The sequence below is a fragment of the Stenella coeruleoalba genome (genome assembly GCF_951394435.1).
Source record: "Stenella coeruleoalba genome assembly, chromosome: 10".
Taxonomy (NCBI): domain Eukaryota; kingdom Metazoa; phylum Chordata; class Mammalia; order Artiodactyla; family Delphinidae; genus Stenella; species Stenella coeruleoalba.
In genome coordinates, this window is record NC_137156.1 from 46,460,235 (window position 1) to 46,482,722 (window position 22,488).

Genomic DNA, 22,488 nt, shown 5'->3' on the forward strand with positions numbered 1-22,488 from the left:
TGTCTTGGGGTGGGCCTGAGAGTCTCCGTTCCTAACTAGCTCTCAGGTAATGGCCAGGCCCTGATCCGTGGAGCCACAAGACTTATGATAAACCACACATCTTTTCCTGCACCTTCTCCATCACCACAGTCTGCACTGCCCCCTGCTACTCTTCCACATGCAGAGGCCCTTAGACGCAGAGCAGGATGCACCTGTGAAATCGCACAAATGTCCTTGAACTTGTTAAAACTTTTAGTAAAACTTCCCAACGTATACAGATGACAAGGAGAAAAAGCACACTAATTTTGAGACTATATCATCTGATTCACCTTTGAATTGCAGTGACAGTCAGCTGACATGTGTATCAGATGAGGACATCACCGCCTCAGCGGCACGTCCACACCCAGGGAAGTGCGAGTTAAGGAGCGAGTGTGACTGGGTGCTGACTCAGTGCAATTGTACATTTCACTGTGTTTATACTGATAGCTATTAACACTGGTGTTCTGTGCAAATTACATTTATTACTTTCTTACCGAAGTCTCCACAGAGAATTCAGTGTTTGCCACCTGACTACATACTTGACATTTTGAAGGGTAAGTGTAACTCTATTATAAATTACATCTGGAGGTCACTATGTGCAGTTCAATTCAAAGCAGAGGAGCTGAACAACAGCAACAACAAAAGATCACGGTGCGTCAAGGACAAGACAGAAGACAATTGACTGGAGGCTGGTTAGTCAGAGGGTCTTTGGGAAAAATTTGTCTGAGACTTTGGTGGTCAAGTTTGCTGCCAGACTCTGGAGGGACCCATCAGTCAGGTGTGACTCACTGCTGATTGCATCATTAAATCACCATCACAGGCTTGATTTGTCTCATCAGGTCAAGTGAAAAAAAAAATTGTTGGTAAGCTGTTTTCAAATTTTCTTACTGAGGCTTCACCAAATAAATCTATATTTTACGTTGAGCCAAGCTAATCTACCATAAAGTTCTACCCTTAATAAAAAAAGTAGGTACCATGCTTCCTTAAACAAAGTCAACTTACTATTTTTAACAAGCTGGAGATATATTCATTATGTTAACTCTCCAGAAATGTATTCGATAGACTGCAGGTCATTTTGACTTTAGGAAAAGGGGAAAAGGTAAAGGTTATTATAGACTATTGGACAAATGACTAGTCTCCATAAAATCTACAACTGAATTCAGTTAATATTATAACAGCTTTCATGGAGGATAAGTTGATTTTTGGTTCACATTATATTCTAAATGAAATAATTTAAAATGAGGAATATCGATGACTTAACTAGAAGCATAGGTGTGCAAATATAATTTTCCAATATGTGAAATGCTGGTATACTTTAGGGATTCAGATATAATTATACAGTTATTAGGGAATAACAATTCTGAGATCCTACTCTATTCCAAAACACTAGAATAGGTGTTACGGGAATAACAAAGACAATATTGATGCTAATAATCTAGCTTCATTACAGTGATAATTATCTTTCCTCTAAGATCTTAGATATTCAAAAATTTATCAATAACTATGATAAATAGCCTGGTACCAATTTATATTGCTCCCAGTTGTATACAAAAAGTGATTATTTGACTTCACGTTCCTTAACTCTATGACCTTTCCTCAGAGGGAGAGAGAAATCTCAATTTAGAGAGGTTTTTTTCACACGTGTTTTTTTATGTGTATTTATTTTGTGAATTATTTGTTCATTTTACAGGTCTTCTTCTTTATTTTATTTATTTAGAAAATGTTTCAATATTAAGAATCTAACACTTCACCATATTCACAAAATGTTAGTTAACCATGTCAAGATATATAAGGATTCAAAAATCAGTCAGTAAGACTTTTTAAAAGCTGTATTAGTTTCAACTTGGCTATATCAGTATAATCAGTAAAAATAATAATGCCTGTTTTGTAGACAAGATAGTGAAGTTTATATAAATTACTAGATAATAATATACCAGATTTAGAGGCATGCTCCCTAAACATTTAAGATTCAGATAGTTCCAATCTTACAGAAACTCTTTCAGTGTTAGAAAAAGAGGTAAAAAATCTCCCAACTATTTTTATGTAGTTGGAATAACCATTGAACTTAAATCAGACAAGGACAGGATAAGAATAAAAAGTTGTGGACCAATTACACTTACAAATACAGACGCAAAAGCTCTAATGCAGGGCTTCCCTGGTGGCGCAGTGGTTGAGAGTCCACTTGCCAAAGTGGGGGACACGGGTTCGTGCCCTGGTCCGGGAAGATCCCACATGCCGCGGAGCGGCTGAGCCTGTGAGCCATGGCCGCTGAGCCTGCGCGTCCGGAGCCTGCGCTCCACAACGGGAGAAGCCACAACAGTGAGAGGCCCGCGAACCGCAAAAAAAAAAAGAAAGCTCTAATGCAGAAAAACTGTGGTGGTATAATAAAAGCTAGGATAATCTCAGAAACAAAAGGATTAAATTAGATGAAAGAAGAATAAAAAGAAAATCTATCTGGTCACATAAATAGAGACAAAAAATACCATTTGATAAAATCAATATCTACTTATGATAAAAGCCATTGCTAATTAAAAATAAAAGCAAAGGAAAACACTCAACATATTGAAGGGTATTAACTCAGTTGAAGGCTAGCTACTAAACGTTTATGAAATGTTACAATTAATAGGAAAATATTAGAGGCACTCTGTTTAAAATGTGAAAATAGATAAGGATGTTTTCTACCCTTGATTATATTCACTTTTATTCCAGAATTCCCTAGTAAGTATAGTAATACAAGAAAAATTAATAAATATGTAAAGAAGAAGTAAAACTATCATTATTTACAGGTGATATAACTCTCTATGTAGGAAACATAAGAGAAAATGCAAGGATAACATTGGAATTAATTTTATATACCAATATATACCAATACAATAATTAATCAATTGCATGTTTATACAACCACAAAATTATTAAAAATGTAATTTTTAAAAAAGTATAATTTATTATAGCAACAAAACTAAAGAAATAAAAGATATCATGAATAAACCTAACAAAATATGTGTATTACTTTAATGGAGATGATTATATCATTTGTTACTAGAGTTAAAAATTCTCAATAAATGAACAGATAAACTATATTTATTTTGACTTACTATTACAAAATGATCAATTTCCTCCCCAAATAACTTAAACATTTAAAGCAACTCCATTGAAAATCCTGACAGAGTTTTCATAGACATTGTTAAGGTGATTTGACATTTGTACAGAAGAGTAAAGGACCAAAAACTGCCAAAATTTTAAAAATTAAAGCAAAGTGAGGATACCTGTCCTAACAGATATCAATATTTACTCTAATGCTGTAGAGAGTTGTCTGGATGAACATACTGATCAACTAAGTAAATAGAGCATCAAGAAAAATACCTCAATGTGTGCAGAATCTTATATATATATGGGAAGAGTGACATTTAGATCAGAAAAAAAGAATGTATTATTCAGAAATTTGGAAAAATTGATTATCTATATTTAAAATTTTTATTTACTCCTTCAGGAATAACATAAGAGAGAATTACATGAGAATAAACTAAATTTGAAAAGCAAAATACTGCAATTTTAGAAGATAAATAATTTTTTTTAATTCTTGGGTAAGGATTGTTTATAAAACATACCAATTGTCAAAAAAAAAAGGCTGATAAGTTGATTGCATTAGAATTTTTTTCATCTATAAAAAATCATTTGCATCTACAAGAAAGAATTTTTATGCACCTTTAAGGCATGATAAAAATTAGAAAGATAATCCATAGATTTGGAGCCTATATTTGCCATTGTATATAAAATCTTCAACAATAAGAAAAGACAAACAACTTAATTGAAAAATGAGCAAAGGATATGAATAGGAAATTCATAAAGATAAACTAAGTGGCTAAAAAACAGATAAAGAGATAATCTTACCAGTAACCAGGCAGATATGAATTAAAATCACAATAAAATGATATGACTACCAATCAGATCACAAGGTAGGGGGTAGACTTATAGTACCTATTATTGGCAAATACTATAAGAAACAGGAACTCTTATTCTCTTGTGATGGGAGTACAGCAGAACTCTTTGAAAATGCAATTTGGTTATTGCTTATGAAAGCTGAAGAGGTGGTATTCCTCGAGGCCAGCATTTTCACTCCTAAGTTTTCTCTCACATGAATACAAGGGGACATCAGTAAGGTTTGCAATAGTGAAAACTAGAGACAAGTGGTGGTAAGCATTATCCCAGCTCACCAACACCTCATTTCCTTTTGAGGTTTCTGGAAACTACTGCTCTGAGATGAACCACGTGGCTGGTTCTGGCCAGCAAACTCCCTCCCCACACCATGATGACTGCGACTTTACAGGTGGGAAGGCTTTATCATCAGGATCTCTGAGTACTCTGTGGAACTAAATATCTTGTTCCACTATAGCAGACTTCCTGAGCAAGAAATACATTTTTTTCTGATATTTTCTGGCTGTTTCCTGTCACAGCATAAATTTAGCCTCTCCTAACTGATATACAACTTAAATGTCATCAGCAGGAGAATTAGTAAATAAATTGTAGAACACTAATATAATGGGATACTACACAGCTATGAAAAATTAATGAACTAGAATTATACCTCCAAACATGAACAAATCTCTCCTCAATGATTATGAGTAATTGTAATAGAATATGTAGAGGATGATATAAAGAGAGCTGGTGCTCTATATTGTTTAGTAAAGCTGTATTCCTATTTAATAAAACAAAGAAGTACCAGAAGTTAGGAAACTCAGCTTCAAGATAGTGGTTGACATCCCAGAAAGGAGTGGAAACAATCAGGTTGAAATACCTAGGTGCTTGTATTTGTACTTGTAATCCTTCTTTATTATGTTTGGTGATACATTTGTGCTGTTTCATTTTTTCTCTACATTCATAGTTGCCTGAATTTGTTCAGCCTACTTTTTTTAAAAAAGAAGACTTTTTCAAGGTTTCCAGAAACCTCTGAAGATATCAGTTTGGGGATAAAACAGTAAGCTTTACCTATTTTTTCATATTCCTCTGCATTTTGCACTCCCTTTAGATTTGGAACCATTTCATAGTTAATAAGCTCCAATTTTGCCTTCCAGAGTTGCATTTTGTCTAAATATTTTTAGCATCAACAATAATAGTGAATTATTAACCCTAAATTACAGGCTATTCCTCAGTTTATGACCAAAAATACTCACAAATTCAGTCATGTTATGAATAACTTCTCTTTATCATACCAGTCTGGGAGTTGGGTTTGCTTTACTTTCCAGAAATGTGAAATCTCTGCTCAAATGGTCATCAAGAGCTTCCATTTTTATCCACTTGAAGGCAAAAATAAAACTGTGGTGTTGAAAGGAATATTATATGTATCTGCCATTTATTGAAAACCATGGAAAAATAAGTCAAGTTGCCAGATACGATGTTTTTGACTTTTGAGGTGATGGACAAGAGTCCATGTAGATTATTAGCAGAATCTCTGATACTAAAGCAGTGAGGCAAAATATCAGATGGTGCTTTTCCTAAATCAAGTTAAACAAAACTGGATGTGTTTCCAAGCCCTGTCCTGCTTAGCTGTGCATAGAACATGGATATTTTCTTTCTGATCTAAATTTTGCTTGTTGAATTTCAACTTTTTGATCCATATTGCAGTTTATAAAATGATTCTGTCAAATAAGAATTTTTCTTTGGTGGAATCAAAATTCTCAGAATGGATGAAAACCAGGAGCTGGCTATATTGAGAAAGTTAATATAAGTTATCAACTTATGTGCCAAATAAAAATGTTATACCTGCCAACTTACCTGCTTCAAAATATGAGAAAATATTATCATTGCACCCAGAGTAAATGTTATTTCTAAAAGGCATTGTTACAATTTAATTTCTTTGCTTTAAGTCACACTAACAAGAGTATATCCAGCACATAAGGTTCTACCAAGAACTCCAATTGTACATAACTCTTTTGCTTGGCAGTGCAGAAAAGTAAATATTTAGAGCACTTCAAGACAGCTCTTTTGTAACAGCAAATTGAGTTTGGCTAAAGCCCTATCCATTTCAAATGGATCATTCTCATAAACAAAATATCTACACAGTCAAAAATATTTTTCAGGTCATTTTAAAAGTAAGAATATATATAAGCCTCATTTTCCTTAATAATCTTTATATGTTCTAAATTTATTTTGACCTCATGGAAAGAATTCAATGAAAGATTGTACTGCATGAGACACACACACACACACACACACAGAATGTATAGCACAGATAACTATATTCTCTAGTATTATTTTTCATCATCATAGAAATACATTTTAATATGAAGAAGTTATTCCTAAGTTTAAAAAGTGATACACACTAATATACACCTTAAAAACTTGAGGGTTTATGACTATGTTTAATTTTTACTTTGTTTTTAAATATTCACTTTGATATGATGATATTCATTTTTCCATGCCTCTTAATTTACTCCAAGAATTTAGCCCTAAAATCACTGTATTGTTTTCAATTGTTCACATTGTTTAATATGAAATAAACGCTTAAAAATACAGTAGCTGAATTTATCATTGACTTTCAAGTGCTTATAAGTATAATCAAAATAGAAGAATGAAATTAAAGTCACACCATATAAACATTTTCTTATACATACATATTCAAACCTTTCCTTATGAAGAAGCAAAAATGTACTTATTAAATCCCTCTTTCTTGAATATAATCTGTGACTGATAGTATGACATAATGATTCCTCACAATAGATACTTCACATCTTCTGAAAATTTGTTTCCATCTCAAATATTTTATAGTCCAAGTCTAAGACCTTAGAGCATTCCTTTTTTATGTATGAAAAATGTCCATGGCTCTAGATATTTCAATAAAATATCTAAATTTTGATGCAGATATATCATGGGAAGAGTAGACAACATGATAAAAATAATGAACAATCCCAATATTCCATAGCAGCACTAAGTAATGGCAGATAAGCAAAAAACTTAACTCCTGAAGGTTTTCAGTTATTCCATAATTTAAAAGCAAAAATGATCATTGTAATTTAACATTAACAACCATGACTTCTCATTCTTTCATTCAGTGTGGTGACATTTCAAACTTTTAGTACATATTTTAAATTGTTTAGTGTTTGGTCACACATGCATTCCATAGCCATTGACAAGTATAAATAAGCCTTTGAAGTAATGAAATATTTTGCTATAGAGTTAACTTGGTGCTACTGCTTCAGAATAATTTAACTCTCTTGAACCAGGTCAAACACTTTACTTTTAATCCTTTAAATTGAGTTTTATGTCACTTATTCATATTTTGACAGGGTTATAGTACAAATTTCTACTTACTCTATGTGAATATTGACTATTTTTAGATATTGCTGAAGACTACAGAATGTTCACTAGATTTTTTTTTTTATTCCCAACATGGCATAATAGCAAATATCCCAATATTAGTGAGTCAATTCATATTTATTCAGTATTTAGTATATAGATTCTAGTTTGCAAGACAGATTCTGCATGCAAAGTAGTGTAAGTCCTACCTTCATATCTTGATAAAATCTATGAAATGAGCCACAACAAACTTCTACTGAGCTGTTGCCATATGAACAAACTCACTGAGAATAAATCATTGGCATTCAAAATCTCTGCCTTCACAATGCTGAAATATACAGAAGGTTCAAGGAATTTGAATATGACCAGGCGATAGTTAAAATATTGGATGGCTACTTTACAAATTTAATTTTAAAGAGTGTATAAAACAATGTAAATGAATCCAAACTGGTGGATTATTGAGAACTGGCTGCTTTTGCATAAATATTCTAAGGCATCACCTTGTACAGCTTATATAAAATACTAATTAGGTTTAATAATTGACATAGAGTTTGTTGTTTCCATAATGCCAACTCAAACCTTTGAGTCTGATTTTTTAAAATTATGCAGCATTAACTATTAAAGTTTTAATTTATTTTGACATATTTCCACCAGGGGGCACTACCCACATTTAATGTAAAAATTAAAACATTTTCTAAACTGTAAATGTGTCTGTCTGACAAATATTTGTCCCAAAATAATTTATTTTTAAGTCTAAAGGTTAAACATTTGAGTAAAAATACAATGTTATATTTCCATCATATTTACCTCCATAATTTGGGCAGGACATTTGGTTAGAAAATGCCCTTTATGAAATCATGAAATTTAGAATGCTTCACTTTATTTAAATCAACAACTAAAATCCACACTATTGTCCTAGCAAGAGTTAATGCATTATCTTCTGAATATTAAAGAAAAGAATTTGCTTAATTGAAATTAGTGGATTAGATTTAAGTAATTGTTACAGTAAAAGCACTAATTCAAACGGATAAAAATAACTTAGGGGTTTTTATTGAGATAAGACTGTATAAGAAAAATGAAATGCATTTTTCCTGCAGTCTATTCATGAGGCCCTAGATTCCTCTAGTTCCATTAGTACATTAAAATCCTGATTCTTTTTTTAATATCGTTGTATAATTACAGGAATTAAATACTCTCTCACCATAAAGACATACATTAAGTGTTAGTATTTATAACTCCTAGAGTTAAAAATATCCCCTATGTTTAAAAAGGTTGATTTTCAGCTTACATTTGTTTTTCTCTTTTTAAATCTATCAGAAAAATTATGTGTTTTTATGTTTTTTTGTAACAACCCAACTGAAATATTAGTTTATTTATTCATGTTATTTAAAATAGATGTTATTGTTTCTGTGGTTTTAATAAAAGATTGTCACAGTGTACTGCAAAAGTAACACAAATAGCAGCAGATATTCACAGTCTAAAGTGTAGATAATTGCATTGCTTGAAAGATCCATCTTAAGATAATAAGTAGAAAAACAGAAATCTACGGCTTAGATCAAGAGAAAGTACCCCTCACATTGCTAATCTCTTAAATACTTAAAAGCCTCTATTTCTTTCAAATGACAAATCGGTTATAAAGTCCTCTGTAAATCACCAGGCTGATAACACTTTCGATTTCTTAATCTTTCCAATGTTGCTGTAACTGTAGGTATGGGATTAACATGGCCTTGCAAGTTTCAAATTTTAATCAATCAAAAATCAAGGACTTAGGGACTTCCTTGGTGGTGTGGTGGTTAAGAATCCGCCTGCCAATGTAGGGGACACCAGGGATCGAGCCCTGGTCTGGGAAGAACCCACATGCCACGGAGCAACTAAGCCTGTGAGCCACAACTACTGAGCCCACGTGCTGCAACTAAAGAAGCCCGCATGCCTGTAGCCCATGCTCCACAACAAGAAAAGACACTGCAATGAGAAGCCCGTACACCACAATGAAAAGTAGCCCCCGTTTGCCGCAACTAGAGAAAGCCAGTGTGCAACAATGAAGACCCAATGAAGCCAAAAATAAATTATGAATAAATTAATTAATTTTTAAAAAGCAAGGACTTATTGAGCATCTGTAAGATACCCAGAAAATTCCACTATATAGAATTTAAAACTTAAACTCCTTCCATTCAAATCCTACTCTCTCATTCCTGTTCTGTATGAAACTATTGGCTTTCCTTTAAATAGGTGTAAGAAAAAGCCACTTGCTTATTCTAACAAGCAGTCATAATAATTTGAGGGGGTGTAAATGTATGTTCATCTCATATTGTAGATATAATAGAAAAGAAGATGCAGTGACTGTCTTTATTTCTTTTATTGAATTTTAATTTTATTTTGGAGTGTAGTTAATTTACAAGGTTGTGATTTTTTAGCTATACACCACTTGATTCCATTATACATCTACATATGTCTATTCTCTTTCAGATTCTGTTCCCATGTAGGTTATTCCAGAGTGCTGGGAACAGTTGCCTGAGTTCAAATTAGGTCCTAGCTGGTAATCTGTTTTATGTATATTAGTGTGCATATGTTAATACCAACCTCCTAATTTATCCCTCCCCCCAACCTTCTCCCTTTGGTAACCATACTTTGGTTTCTATGTCTGTTACTCTGTTTCTGTTTTGTGAAGTATAGTTTATTTGTATCAAGTTTTAGACCCCACACTTAAGTGATATCATATGATATGTGTTTTTCTTTGTCTGACTTACTACACTGAATATGATCATCTCCAGGTACTTCCATGTTGCTGTACTTGGCATTTTTTTCATGTGTGTAATACTCCATCGTATATATGTATCACATCTTCTTTTTTGATTCATCTGTTGATGGGCATTTTGGTTGCATCCTTGTCTTGGCTATCACACATAGCTCTGCGAGGAACGTAGGGGTGCATGTGTCTCTTCCAAGTATGGTGTTCTATGCATATATGTCCAGGAGGGCCGCTGTCAGATCATAGGGTAGTTCTCGGTGTATTTTTTTTTAAACATTTTTATTGGAGTATAATTGTTTACAATGGTGTGTTAGTTTCTGCTTTAAAACAAAGTGAATCAGCTATACATATACATATAACCCCATATCTCCTCCCTCTTGCGTCTCCCTCCCACACACCCTATCCCACCCCTCTAGGTGGTCACAAAGCACTGAGCTGATCACCCTGTGCTATGTGGCTGCTTCCTACTAACTATCTATTTTACATTTGGTAGTATATATAAGTCCATGCCACTCTCTCACTTCTTCTCAGCTTACCCTTCCCCCACCCTGTGTCCTCAAGTCTATTCTCTATGTCAGTGTCTTTATTCCTGTCCTACCCTTAGGTTCTTCAGAACCTTTTTTTTTTTTTTTTTTTTTAGATTCCATATGTGTGTATTAGCATACAGTATTTGTTTTTCTCTTTCTGACTTACTTCATTCTGTATGACAGACTCTAGGTCCATCCACCACACTACAAATAACTCAATTTCATTTCTTTTTTTCTTTTTTCTTTTTGTGGTACGTGGACCTCTCACTGCTGTGGCCTCTCCTTTTGTGGAGCACAGGCTCCGGATGCACAGACTTAGCAGCCATGGCTCACGGGCCCAGCTGCTCCGCGGCAGTGGGGATCTTCCCGGACCGGGGCACGAACCCATGTCCCCTGCATCGGCAGGCAGACTCTCAACCACTGTGCCACCAGGGAAGCCCTCGTTTCTTTTTATGGCTGAGTAGTATTCCATTGTATATATGTGCCACATCTTCTTTATCCATTCATCTGTCAATGGACACTTAGGTTGCTTCCATGTCCTATTGTAAATAGAGCTGCAATGAGCATTGTGGTACACAACTCTTTTTGAATTATGGTTTTCTCAGGGTATATGCCCAGTAGTGGGATTGCTGTGTCATATGGTAATTCTATTTTTAGTTTTTTAAGGAACGTCCATACTGTTCTCCATAGTGGCTGTATCAATTTACATTCCCACCAACAGTGCAAGCATGCTCCCTTTTCTCCACACCCTCTCCAGCATTTATTGCTTCTAGATTTTTTGATGATGGCCATTCTGACTGGTGTGAGGTGATACCTCATTGTAGTTTTAATTTGCATTTCTCTAATGATTAGTGATGTTGAGCATTATTTCATGTGCTTGTTGGCAATCTGTATCTTCTTTGGAGAAATGTCTATTTAGGTCTTCTGCCCATTTTTGGATTGGGTTGTTTGTTTTTTGATATTGAGCTGCTTGTAAATTTTGAAGATTATTCCTTTGGCAGTGACTGTCTTTAAGGGATGTGTTGGCAAAGGATTCAAGAGAGAAAGAGGCAATGATGAGTTCACTTCTTCAAAAGCGGGTGTTGCAGTTGTTGTAAAAAATCTGTCAGTGAGATGCTATGCATCATCTCCATTGAACACACCTTAAGTCATGGAATTCTACCTCCATACACTGTCTTGAACTATCTGGGGATTCTAAGTAACTGATTGACATGCAGATTCTGTCCTGTACAGTAAAGGTTCAAACGATTTCTGCTCCCAACTCCTCCCACCTCCATGGCAAAACTAGTTTTGCCTCTATTTACACATTTTTCTCAACGTATCTTTATGCTCTATCATTTTTTTTTAAACTTTTGTGAAGTGGATAATATATATCATGCTTACCAGTTATGGTTCCCTCATGAGTGAAATAAAATCTTTAACACAGTTCATTTTTATATCTTTACAAGAGTCACCATTTTACCATTTTTTTGAAAATTATCTTTAACAATTATCTTTTACAGAGTTGGGTTGGATATGAGAGTTTGGACCTCAGCAGTTTGTTGGTAGACAGCACCTGAATTCACGGGAGTGGATGAGCTCTCCCAGGGAAAGTAGGTATAGAGGGAAAGAGGGATGGATAAAGAATCTTGAAGAAAGCTATAATTTAAGAAGTGAATTTTTGGAAGTATTCCCTTATATCAAACATTTTTTTCCCGCTTTAATCCTACTAAAAGAAATGTAATTTTCACTTCTCAATTCAGATTAACATTTCTGGAGCAGAAACCCATAGAACACATTGTTATAGCAATTTGAATAATCACATTTTACAAGTAAAATTTGCAAACCAGAGCCCATCTAGAGCAGCAGTTTTCAATCTTGGCTGTGCCTTGGAATCACCTGTGAGATTTTAAAATGCTGATACCTTTATTCCATCCCCAGAGATTCTGATTTACCTGATTGGGGGTGGGGGGTCTGGGTCTGAGATTTTCAAAAAGTACCCCAGTAATTCTAATGTGCAACTGAGACTGAGCAACACTGGTCTAGAACATATGGTGAGGTTGCAGAGGGCCATGGAAATGGTCATGAAGAAGTCTTCAGGCTGTCTTTAAACACTGGGAACATTATAGGCGATCCTCCATTGTGCTTGATACATATAGAAACAGGACATTAAATGGTGGCTGTTTAGGCTCACACTAAGCAGGAAACTTCAATTTAAAATGTATTAAAATATTATAGACTGCTAAGTCAACCCTTAAGCCTTTGGGGATAACTAGCATAGTTCTGTCTTTGATACAACATTGTAAATGTGTCCGAATCAGTCATCTTCTTCAAAAACAAAACTGAGTACACTTAATGGCACTGTGAAAGAAAACTGAAATGGCCCATTGAATATTTTAATTACCTGGAACATTGAATACATACCTCATATTTTCCCTGATAAATCTACTGTCATCAGCTTTCTCTTTGCCAAGGTCAAGACAGGGAAGTTCCCATAATACACAAGTATCTCTATCAGACTCTCAGCACGAGTTTGAAGAAAAGCTGTAGGGAAGTGACTCACCAGATAACTTATGTATAAGTTCAACTTTTTCAGATTCCATGTGTAAGCGATATCATGCAGTATTTGCCTTTCTATGTCTGGCTTATTTCACTTACTACATGTCTTATTGGTTCATCCATGTTATTGCAAATGGCAGGATTTCCTACTTTTTTTAAGGTTGAATATCATTCAGTTGTATATATATACCTCATTGTCTTTATTTCTTGGACATCAATGGACACTTAGGTTGTTAGGTTTTTTCCATATCTTAGCTGTTGTGAATAATGCTGCAATGAACATGGGGTGCAGATACCTCTTCGAGAAACTGATTTAATTTCTTTGTGATATATATATATATACATATATGTATATATATATATGTATGTACATATATATGTACATATGTATGTACATATATATGTACATATGTATGTACATGTACATATATATGTATACATATATGTGTGTGTGTATATATATATATATATATATATATATATATATATATATATATATACACACACACCCAGAAGTGAAATTGCTGGATTTTATGGCTCTTTTCTAAAAAATAAAATAAAATAAACTTAGGTTTATGATTAAAAAAATAATGAGAAGATTCATGATAAAGTAGATATAAAATGAATGGTGATTGCAGGGATTAGGAGTAGGAGGAAGTGGAGAGTTACTATTTACTGTGTTCAGTTTTATAGGATGAAGAGTTGTGTGGGTGGGGAGTGGTGACATTGAAGCAGCAATGTGAATGTACCTAATGCTACTGGACTACAGTCCACTTAAAAACATGAAGATGGAACATTTTGTGTGGTGTGCATTTTACCACAATTAAAGTAGGTAATAATAAACTAAAGCTTTTTTAAAAAAGAAGTATTTAAAATTTTTAGTCTTCCTTCATAACTTATTTCTGAATTTGTAAACATTTTGGAGATTTCTTTTTAAACTTTACTTGCCCGAAGTACGCTTTTTATTGTTTTTTACTCACTTTTACTAATCTAATCTATCTCTCTTAATTAGATATTGTGGGTTATCTTCTTTACAAAATCAGCCTTTGGAGTTAAATGTTGCTGATTTTTGAACTGTGTTCAGTTGAGAGCGACTAACAAGATTTATGCTCAGTCGAGAGTAAAACTTACTAGACCAGCACTCCAGTCTTGGTATCTATTTTACTTCAGTTTAAGAAAATATAAATTAAACTCTCCTTCCCTCATTTGGGCAAGAAAGACAAACATATTAAATTTTTAACTCTCCTTTTTTTCATTAGATAAAGAATGCAGTTAATAAAAAGTTTAAACTATTGCCATCATAATAACATTGTCAGAACAGATTCTATGTTGAATGGAATCACTCAGTTTTGCTGTTGTGTCAATTGGTTATAATATTATGTGATTCTGATATTAATCTTTTGATGCTGTTTCTATGCGTAAAATATCTGGTAACCTTTAATAGAAAGTAATGTATATGGGACTGAAAAATAAATAATCTTTCTCTCTGTCTCTCCCTCCCTGCTTCCTGTACAATCTTTCTTCCTTCCTCTCTTCCTACTTTCTATCCAACCAACCTGCATTCTCTCCCTACCTCCCTTTCATCCTTTTGTATATACTTTATTCCTTCTGTCACTGGACTTCTTTCCTCATTCTCTTCTTTCCCTTTAGTTTCTACCTTTTCTTCTTTTATATCTTTGGTTAGACTTAGAATAACTTTACAAAAAGTCTCCAGTCCCTTTGAAGGCAACTTTTTTTAACTGAAATATACCCCGTGATAAAAAGATTGGAAGAAAACATTTATATCATGAATAACTCCTTTCTGAACAACTATTTTGTCTTTATCTTCCTTGACTTTTTTATGATATAGGGAATTAATCTACCACTTTTAAACTCTATTTATTAATTTTCAATATACAACACACTGCTTAATTTTCAATATACAACACACTGCTTGTTCATTTCTACCTAATTTGAAAGACTTTCAATCTGTTTTTTGTTTCTTACCCTCCTTCCTCATATTTTCCTGCCTCCACCATTCCCTTACCCTAAAGCTCTATTTTTCTATTTTCTCTCAAATAAACTCAAGAATTCAATTTTCACTTATAACCAAGTAGTTCATAATATCATCTTCTGATAATATGTCCCATACAAAGTGTGCATTTCTAATTACCACAGCCTACTTTCTTTTGTATGATCCTTTATCTATACCTTCCCTTGGAGAAGCAGGGTATTACTAGTCTTTCTAAGCCAGGTTTCTCATTTATAAAATAAAAAGAATAATAGTAGCTGCATCACATGATTGGTTTGAAAATCAAATAAAATAATGCATTCATAGCATTTTTAATAGTGCCTGGCACACAGTGAATGTTCCATAGATGATTCCTGCTATTGTAGTTGTTGTGGTTGTTGAGATGTCACCATCCAGATGTGAATTCCTCATTATCTTATGCCTAGGTCATGAAAATATTTTTCTAATGGGATTTATTTCAAGTCTTCTGTCTGATTTATCAGGTACTGTATTCTAAAAGTAATCCTTCTAAAATTCCACTTTTACCATTTTACTCCACTCTGCAAAAAGCTCAAAAGTCTCGCTTCCTGATTTTCTCAACTATCAGTACCTATATAACATTTTTTTCTGACTGTTATGGAATGGTTGTGTCCCCCACCCAAAAAAGTAAATTCATATTCCCCCAATGTAATGGTATTTGGAGAAGGGGCTTTGGGAGGTAATTAAGGTTAGATTAAGTCATGAGAATGGGGCACTCTTCATGGAATTAGGGGCCTTATAAAAGGGAGAAATCACTCTCTCTCTCCCTCTTTCCAAGTGAAAGGACCGAGAAAGGACCATGTGAGGACATAACATGAAGTTGTCCTTTTGCAACCTAAGGAGAGAGCTCTCAGCAGGAACCAAATTGGTCAGCGATTCTAAGTCTTTGATCTTGGGCTTCTCAGCCTCCAGAACTGTGAGAAAATAAATTTCTGTTATTTAAGGCACCCCATCTATTGTATTTTGTATGTCAGCCTGAGACAACTAAGAAAATGACTACAGTGATATTTCCTGAATTTTAATTTCTCATCATGAGAAATTCTAGCATATGCATATTTGATCTTTGCAAATTTTCTGTATTTTCAAATTGCATTTCAGAGTGAGTTAATCTTAAACCACTTCCCCTGAGGATAATTATTTAAAATAGTAACTAGTTGTTAAGAAGAGAAAAATGGAGATGAAGTGTGACACAGAGCAGATTAGATATTGTGTTTGTTTGCAAAAGAGACATGTTAGTAATAAAGTCAGAATAGCTTGGGCTCTTGAACTACATTTTTTAATATTTTATGAAACAAACAGAAGACCCACCTAAGGAAATTTAATTGGAATGTACTGTAATAAATTTGCTCATTTATTGGCTTAGAAGTAGCTAAGGTATATAAAATAGGGTACTGAGAAAGGAGAAGTGATGAAAACTAATAAATAGACAAATAACAACAAAACTTACTTTTATATTTAGAAGAGAAAATTGGATATCATGTATTTTAAAATTTAAGGCAGACTCAATTGTAAGAATCATCATTTTTAAGAATAAACACCCTTCAGTTAAACTATGAAACATGCTTTCTTTTCACATGGAAATTTGACATTTATTTGAGCTTTATATATAGTAAGCTTTTAAGCTTAATTTAACATAAATTTTATTATATACTTTTGTGCATACATAAAAAGGAAAAGTAAGCAAATAAACTGTTCAAAGTATCACTAAATTTTTAAGAGTCTAAGTTATTCTTCAATTCATGAACAATGTTTATGATTTTTCACACTGTATGATCTGCTCTGTCATTAGTTCTTTAAAAGTTCCATAAAAAATTAAACTTTTTAGCAGTGTGTGCTCAAAGCAAGATTTGCAGTTATGTAGAGCTGGTGTAATTTTAATTACTGCTTAAGCAATGTTAATAAACATCTTAATCACCACATTTCTCATCCCTTCCTTGCCACCATTTGGTTTCTGAAGGTTGACAGATTACTTCACTATGATTTCCTGGATAGTTTTATAAGTTTAAATCCAACAAGCAAGATTTGATGCCAGAATACCTGATACCTGAACATTCTCCAGGAATGAAACCTAATGGAATTGTTGCCTTTCTGCATTAATTGTAAGACGTTGATTAAAAGATGCAGCCCAATTTCAACAAGTTAAACATTAAAAAAATATGTCTTAGTGTATATGAAATTTGGTAGATATAGAAAACTTTCTTTCGTCTCAAGTATTTCTGTCCTTCTTCATTTCTGGTTGTTGCTGAAATTCTAGAAGTGAAAACAATTCTAAGTCAAGAAAACAAAAAACGTTAAATATTTGAATGGAGGACTAGTGTGCAAGAAAGTCAGAAAATAAAAGAAAAGCTTCTGGGTATGCATATTATCTATAACAAAACCAATAAGTCATTGAAACTGTTAGGAAGCACTTTAAGTGCTTCAAAACACTAAGGTGAAAACAATTAGAGGAATATTTGGAGGGGTGGGGCAGAGTGCCAAAGGGAAATAATACTCATTCACAAATTACTACCCTCTAGGCATTCTATAGATGCTTTACATATATTGCTAACTTAATTCTTACAAAAGCCTATGTGATAGGTGTCATGGCCATGTATGGTCATGAAATAGAAGCTTTTACAGATTGAGTCATCATACTTGTAGGTGACACAGTAACATAGTAGAAGTGTCAGTTCCAGTCTTTAGATGCCCAAACTTGTATATTACTCCACTTTAGCCTAGAGCATATTGTCTTAATCTTTCTTATTTGATGAAGACTCAACAATTATTTCTACAACACATGCCCATTCTTAACTTTATTTTTACTACATTGATCCTCAAAGGATGAGATGGGAGAGAAACAGAGGCTCACTTTGAAAATTACACTGAATAGAGTGCAGAGCACATCTGTCCCCATTTCTGATAATGTTTAACACATTTTTAATGCATTTTCAACAAAGATAATTAAATCCATATTAAATAAAGAGGTAGTTATGAGATTGTCAAAAAATGTTTTAAGATATCAATTGCATGAGGGTCTAATCTACTACATCATGTAATTAAAAATAAACAAATGTCAAAGTAGATGAAGAAAGATTGTATACGGAAGAGAAAAATGATGAAGGGTTTGGACAGATTGCAGTGCACACTCAAGTGCACCCTTCACTGACTTGGTTAGGATCAGACAGTTATGGAAAAGCAACTGAAAATAAGGATTATTATTATTATCATAATTATCCCTGCCAGTATAGCTGTATGAATATTCTGTGTCAGGCACAATGCTGCATACCTTATAAATATTAACACATTTAATCCTCACAACAGACTTAATAGTGAATAACTAAGTATAATGGAAGGTTTTATCCAACTTAAAATACAGCACAAAAGGGCAAAATTCATAATTCTTAGATATAATGAATACTATTTATTATTGTTTTCAAAACACATGGTAGTGTTTACATTACCATTTGTGGAAAACTCAGTATATGCTTCTCTGACTTAAAGGGCTTTCAATAATGGTTTCATGAATTCTAAATACTTGATTATCAGGTGAAATGAATGTGGGGAGAGACCGCATGGATTTTATCCCAATCACTGAAATTCCATGTGTTGTTCTCCAGTGGATCAGAGAATGAGAGCCCTGAAAGGGAGTGGTCTTGATGTTCTCTCATGGGAGGGGGCTCTAAGACCTTCTCACAAGATTTTTGGAGCCACTGGAGTTTTGTGGAGTACTGCACTAATAATGGAAACTCTCTCTCTCTCTGTATTTTTACTGTGCAATTTCTATATATTTTCAAATACTTTGTGGATATGGACTTAAAAAAGAGAAATAGCTTATTATCAGGAAAATATAAAAAACACTCCACCCACAACTTTGGAAATCAGATTAATGATTCCTCCATGCTATGCTCTGTCCTAAGTAATGTATTAGGCACTGGGTCACACGTAAGTTTTCAAATCACTCCACCCCCACCTTCAGGGAACTTGCAATCCAGCACCAGTTCCTGGTGGAGGAGAGAAAGATAACTTGAGTCTCTAAAGAGCTGTGAGAATTCTGCTCTCTGTTTCCATTTTTAGACTTTTACCTTGGCTCCACTGGCTGCAGTTCATTTTGCTTGGAATGACTCAGCCCAACTCTCATTTTAATGGTGTGTGTCTGGCATCAGCCATTAATTGTTCTTATTAAGTTGTAGCTTAGTAGTGAACATTGACATATGTGTTCGAAAAATAAACAAGACTTAATGAATGTTTAAATTGAACCATGACTTTGCGGGGCTTGTACAATATTGATAATTTGCCATTTCTAAATTAAACCATATCTTAAGATAAGCAAGAGGATCTGTACATGAAAGATAACCTCCCATTACCAAAATACATCATTTGATAGTAACAACATTTAATAGACACCTACACCCAGTTAATGACAATCATTTGTTTCCTTAAAGATGAGAATGCTTCTTGGCAGGAATAATTGTTACTATGAAATTAGGTTTCCCTGAATTGTTATTACTCACTATTTAATTAGTAGATGACTCATTTATTCCATGATAATCTATTATTTCATGGATTACATGCTGTATTTGATTCATTAGGACTGCTCTATTAATAGCCTTGAATGCAGTTTCTATCCTTAATGCCCCGCCTTCCCTCTTCACACTGCATGCAGTAAACATTTTAAATTATTCTAAAAGCAAAATTCATGCACAGTATTCTTCATGCTAAAGATACCACAAATAAAAATCAATTAAACTCAAGTTATTATTGAAAATTGACTTTAAACTCAGAACTATATCAAGTAAGATGGTCTGAGTGTAGGAAGAAGTCAAAAGAAACTACCTACCCGTTGGAATTTATACTTTCATTGGAAAGATAAATATATATGTGGACAAAGAATGTCACCTGCCATATTGTTGCAGAAAGGGGGGCCCCTTCCAGGGCCCAAGAGTGGGATCTTGTCTAACACTAGGGAATGAATTGTATGAGGAGACACATGTGTTGACAAAGCAAGAGAATTTATTGGAACGGGGAGCCCGGGCAGAGAGCAGCAGGGTAAGGGAATCTAGGAGAACTGCTCTGCCATGTGGCTCGGAGTCTCAGGTTTTATGGGAATGGGGTTAGTTTCCGTGTTGTCTCTGGCCAATCACTCTGACTCAGGGTCCTTCCTGCTGGCATGCTCATCACTCAGCCAAGATGGATTCCAGCGAGATGGATTCTGAGAGGTTGGTAGGACATTTGGACTGACATCTCCTCTCTTCTTTTGACCTTTCCCGAATTCTTCCAGTTGGTGGTGGCTTGTTAGTTCTGCATTCCTTACCGGGACCTCCTGTTGTAAGATAACTCATGCAAGTGGTGGCCATCATGCCTGGCCAGGGAAGGTGGTTTTGGTCAGTGGTTCCCCTAACAATATCAGTAAACAAAGGATGTTTTGGCCATCAAGCCATCAGCCATTGCAGCCACCCCCAATGGTGCACCCTCAGGGGAATTCAGGATGGAAATAAACAGGATACTGGCCCTAGATAGTTAAGGAATATATCAATGGAACGCTTTCATCAAGCCCAGGCTCTTGTATCTTCCCATATATAGAAAAATGCTAAACTCATTAATTTGAGACGTCTGGTTTCCTTTAATTATCAGTAATCTTTTGATGTTCTGACTACTTGGTTTTTGCAAAAACTCCTGTATATGCTGGCTCCTCCCTTACCTCTTGGGAGCTGCCCCTCAGAGCTATATGAGAGGCTGCCTCCTGGGCTTGAGTTCTCAGTATGTTAACCAAGTAAATCATAATTCTCAAATTTTAGGTTATGCACTTTTTGACACATATATGAATTTATATATGAAAGTATGTGAAACTTACATATGATAAATATACATATGAATGCACATATGTGTGCACATGTATGTGTACATACATACATCCAGGTATGTATGTGCATAAATGTTGTAGGGGAGCAAAATTTGCCATGCCAAAATGTCTTTTTGGCATGTGAATTATTTTGAGCTGAAAACAATTGAGGCCCAAAAGATTCAGGAAGTCTTTCTTTTTACTTCCCCCTACCTGCCTAAAGAATGTAGGTAGAGGACCTGTTCCAGGAAAGGAGCTATCACCATAGATGAACTAGGTATGTGGACAGAAAGAAGCCTAGCAAAGCCCATTCATTAAAATTCCTCTCTGTTTCTCATTGTTTCTGCCTGGCCCAGCAGACATTTGTTTACCAAACCTTTGCTTTTCTGTCTCCACATGAATTGCCTTCCTCCCCTTTGAAGTCCTAAACCACTACCTCCAACATCCTCTTCTGTCTTTAGCTAAAGATGGTATTTAAGGTATTTAAGGTGAGTGTTTCAGTCATTTTGGTGAGTTACTTACTTTTCCTGGGTCTTTCCCAGGTATACTTGTTATTAAACTTTTGTTTGATTTTCTCCTATAAATCTGTTTCATGTCAATTTAACTCTTAGGCCAGTCAGAAGAACCTAGAAAGGTAGAGGGAAAATTTCTTCCTCTTCAACAAATGTTCAACAGTTCAAGGTACTGAAAACCTTTTTAATCTAAAGTAAATGGGACAAGGTTTTTTTTAATTTGTGTTTTTTTTTAATGTACTATACTTTGAAAGAGAGTGCCATACCAAGGTTATAATAACACAACTGTTAACTACTAATAGAGTCTTCACATTTTCTTATCTTTTATTTCTCCACTGAAAACACAAATGAAATAATTTAATTAGAAATTTCATGAAAATATTTTTAACCAAAAACACACAGAAAAATATTTTCATCATTGTAGTACTTTCTCTTTTGCTAAATGGTCTCCAAAATACTTTTGTTGTATAAATCTTATACTTTGCACATCAAGTACTAATATTTCTTATACAAAACTTCCCATCAGACTCAGAGCACTTTAGTCATTCATAACACAATTAGATTTCATCACCTCCTCCCTAAATCCCAGAAACTGGTGTGGAAACATACACTGAAAGATGTCCATGTCATAAATTGAAAGCTTAAACTAATGATATAGTTCTAATGATTTTATTAATTATAATATTTTCACATTAGAAGAGGCTTTTGAGTGGAGGAGAAGACGGTGGAAGAGTCAGGCATGGAGATCACCTTTCTCCCCACAGATACACCAGAAATACATCTACACATGGAACAACTCCTACAGAAAACCTACTGAATGCTGGCAGAAGACCTCAGACCTCCAAAAAGGCAAGAAAGTCCCCACGTACCTGGGTAGGGCAAAAGAAAAAAGAATAAACAAAGACAAAAGGATAGGCATGGGAGGGAGCTGTGAAGGAGGAAAGGTTTCCACACACTAGAAACCCCTTTGCAGGCAGAGACTGCAGGTGGTGGAAGAGGAAACC